At 40.7% G+C, this 4,075-nt stretch overlaps 2 pseudogenes; both read left to right on the top strand.

Annotated features, from left to right (window-relative positions):
* Positions 1-211: 211 nt before the first annotated feature.
* Positions 212-1,296, top strand: LOC110562767 (putative vomeronasal receptor-like protein 4; annotated as a pseudogene).
* Positions 1,297-2,015: 719 nt separating this feature from the next.
* Positions 2,016-3,770, top strand: LOC110562754 (vomeronasal type-1 receptor 48-like; annotated as a pseudogene).
* The last annotated feature ends 305 nt before the right edge of the window (positions 3,771-4,075 follow it).

Here is a 4,075-nt window from a genome sequence, read left to right as displayed (position 1 = left end):
GATGAGTGTGTACATGAAGGCAAAGTGGATCTGAGAAGAGAGATATCTAAACTGATACTCAATATCTTGGCTTAGAAACTGAGTGATGCTCTAATTTGTGTAGACGTTCTCGTGGGAAAGATTTAGGGATGAAGAACATAAAGAACACTCTTCTGGAAAGGCAGTGAAGGCATCTGCATGGTGCTCATGTCCAGTTGTCATCCTTGTGTCCATGTCAGTCAAAGTAAGAACAGAAGGTTCAAGAACAAAATGAGGCATCTCTAAACAATGAACTCATTGCATTATATACTATGCTGCACAGGTCACTAAAGAAAACAGAAAACCCACAGGCATGAACTATACCATCTTTATTCCCTTATGTTTCTCAGAAGGTTTTTCCTAGATTGAGCCATGAAGATAATTTGGAGTGACCTCATACAAAGAATTATTTTCATTTCACTTACAGGACTTGGAGTTTTAGGGAACATCTTTATATTTGTGAGACATGTGTATGTTTTCATGGGTCCTGAGAGAAAAAATATAGATATAATTCTAATCAACTTGACTTTTGTAAACACAATCATTATTTGTTGCATTGGAGTCAGAGACATAGCCACAGTTTTTTATATCAGAAACTTCCTAGGTGATGTCGGCTGTAAAACTATAGTTTATCTAGAAAGGGTTGCCCGTGGCCTCTCCATCTGCACCACCTGTCTCCTCAGTGTGGTCCAGGCTGTCACCATCAGTCCCAGGACAAGCCTTTCGAGAAAGCTCAAACCACAGACTGCATGGCATGTTCTAGTCTTTCTCCTTCTCTTTTGGATCTTTAATTCCCTGATAAGCTCCAACTTGCTTCACTACATCACAGCAGGCAGTAGCATGAACAGATCTGGAGTTGGGATGTATACTGTGTATTGCTATATGCTGCCATCCAGACACACAGTTAAGTGGCTTTTCCTCTCTCTCATGACTCTTCGGGATGTCACTTTTCAGGGTCTCATGGGCTGGAGCAGTGGGTCTATGGCTCTCCATCTCTATAAACATTACATACATGTCCTTTACCTTCACAGCTCCAGGTCTGCACATAATTCCAGGCCAGAAATCAGAGCTACATGTAGTGTTCTCACTCTCATGACCTGCTTCCTTTTCTTTTATTGGACAGATTTTATTTTCTCTCTCTACTTAGGTACCATAGTGACACATGATTCCACAATACAAATTATTGAAGCATTTTTAGTCCTTAGTTATGCTGCTCTCAGTTCCTTTGTCCTGATCGTCAGGGATGTTCGTCTTGTTAAGCCCTGTTGTGTCTCCTGAGAAATAATAAATTCCTTTTAATATGAATTTTTTTATCTAAAGCTATATACACTGAAATGGCTTTGCCTCACCATTTTAATTATCACAACAATAAATTGATTGAAAGAATAGATTATTTCTTTTACAGTCAGCTTGTCTTAGATAAATCAACAATGGTTCATACTATAGAAAGTTGGAAGGGATTCTTATTATCCCACCATTCCACCATTTCTCTCATGCAGTTTAGCTTTCTGCATCCATCATGAGGAAATGCAGGAGGGCATGCAGTCACCCCAAATTAGAATTTCATTTTCCTCATGCCAGAGTTTAACTTTTACAAGGACTTGCAAACTTTTTCTACCTTCCTGTTTCTTCTAATGTACTTTTGATTCCTCACCTTTTTTACACAGGGGCTGTCTCTGACATGGTCTTTTGCCTGCTCTTTGATCACTTCCCCCTGGTGAGGTGGTCTTGATAGAGGAAGAAGATACAGGCAGTCTTGATGAGACTTGAGAGGCTCGAGTCATTTGGTATGAGAAAAGGATCCCTCTTTCTGAGGACTAGAGGAATGAAAGAGGGAGGAAAAGAGACAGAGTGTGGGGCCAGGAGGGGACAAGAGAAAGGTCTACAATCAGGATGTAAAGTGAATAAATTACAATAAGTGAATTTAAATAAATAAATAAGAACAACCCCTCCCACAACCAAAGCACTTACTCTAGACAAGAGGCTACTCTAAACCAATGAACAGGAGAGTAAGTGAATAAGAAGGATGTTGGAAAATATTCTTTATCTGAAGGTCTTTTGCAAAGTGGAGAAGACCAGGGAAAGAAACTATTTCACCACAGCTAGTAAAAGCTGCCAGCAAAAGCACTAAAGAATGGCTAAGAATAAATACTGTAAGGCAATTCCAAATAATGTAAGAAATTGATATGTGGTCCCAAAATAAGTAAGAACTCTCAGGGGAAATGTCATCTTTCAGAGATTCTCATCAAGGTTTGGAAGATAAGCTCCACAGGAGAACCTCACTCTTGTGCACAGTGCTGTGTGAAAATATATCAGGAACATTGTTCCACAGCTACTGGCTCTCGCTTCTGTTCACTCACTAGGGCTTACACAGAACATGTGTCATTTGCTAGGTCACCTGGCTCTTGCATGCCAGCCATGCACTCAGAGGTTAGGGCTCCACATAGGGTGCAGCTGTAATCACAGGGACAGCAGTCCTGAAGGCACAGAGGGGAGCTGCCTGCTGAAGCTCATACAGTTTTTCCTTGTATGGCAACAGGACATTGGGCCTCTGAGGACTGCATACCCTCCATTCCAGGCATATACTGAGGGCCCAGATATAACTTCATCCATACATCATCTAGTATACCTGTCCTGCAGGCTTCCGAGGGAGGCTCCTGACAGTGCCCTGTGTGCACTGACTGCTGTACTGTGGTGTAGCAAAGGGCATTTGACCAAAGCTGTCCACTTGCAATTTGCAAGAAATGGAAAAACCTCAACAGTCACTAAGAAGTACAAAATAGCACCTGGCTGGGTGCCAAGACCACACTCGTTTACTGGTCAAACGTTGATCTCTCCAAAAGAACACATGAAACAGTCTTGGCTTGAGGTTTTTGAAATTTTAATGTCTACGTAGATTAAAAACCACCTTGTGGAGAATGGCTGCCTAATACTTATGAAGCGTGTATACACTTCCACCTTTAAGACTGAGAAAAGCATGTAGAAATTGTTGTCATCCTCTTGGCATTTTCTAATATGATCATTAATTGTAGCATAGGAATTAAAGACATAGCCACAATGTTTTATTTCAGAGCCATCCTAAGAGATATTGGTTGTAAAGCTCTGGATTATCTGGCAAGGATGGCTTTGGGTCCTCCTGTCTGCAGCACCTCCTCAGCAGGGTCCAGGCTGTCATTATCTGTCCCAGAACTACTCTTTGGACAAAGCTCAAACCACAGACAGCATGGCAAGTTCTTCTCCTCTTGCTCCTCTTTTGGACTGTTAATATTCTCATAAGCGATAACTTACTCTGCCACATCAAAGCAGGCAATGTCTTGAACAGGTCTATACCTAGAATGTTCATTGGCCACTGCTATATGCTGCCATCCAGACACATCACCGAGTGGCTTTTCCTCTCTCTCATGAGTCTTTGTGATGTCATCTTTCAGAGTCTGATGTTCTGGAGAAGTGGGACCATGGCTCTCCATTTGTATAGTCACCCCAAGCGTGTCCTCTACCTTTACAGCTCCAGGTTTGCCAACAATTCCCCCCTAGAAATCAGAGCTCCCTGGAATGTTCTCATTCTTATGACCTGCTTCCTTTTCTTCTAATGGGTAGATTTTATGTTCTCTATCTACATAGGTTTCACAGTGACATATGATTCATTTTTACTAAATATTAAACCATTTTTAGAACTTGATTATGTTGTTTTCAGCCCCTATGTTCTGATTAGCAGAGATTTCCATATTTTTAATGTTTTGTATGCTGACTGAGAAGTGTAGAAATTATATTCTGTCTATTCTGCATGAACTATAAATATGTACATTGTGAACTGCTTTGCCCTGATGAATTTTAGTTGTGGGGACATAACATTTCCTTTATAGCTTAGGCTGACCTGGCTGTAAGCACAGACTGATCTTGAGCTGCCTCAGCATCCCAAACACTTGATTACAGCCATTCCTCACCAAAATGCTGTTTGTCTTAGTGTTGTAATGTACAATAATGATAAATTAAATATTATAATAATATATTTTTCTTTTTAATATGTATTTATTTATTCCTGATTGTAGCCCCCTCC

The sequence above is a fragment of the Meriones unguiculatus genome, chromosome 19 (assembly GCF_030254825.1).
Source record: "Meriones unguiculatus strain TT.TT164.6M chromosome 19, Bangor_MerUng_6.1, whole genome shotgun sequence".
NCBI classification, from domain to species: domain Eukaryota; kingdom Metazoa; phylum Chordata; class Mammalia; order Rodentia; family Muridae; genus Meriones; species Meriones unguiculatus.
The sequence above is the reverse complement of the archived record's forward strand: the minus strand, read 5'-3'. Positions and strand labels throughout refer to the sequence as shown.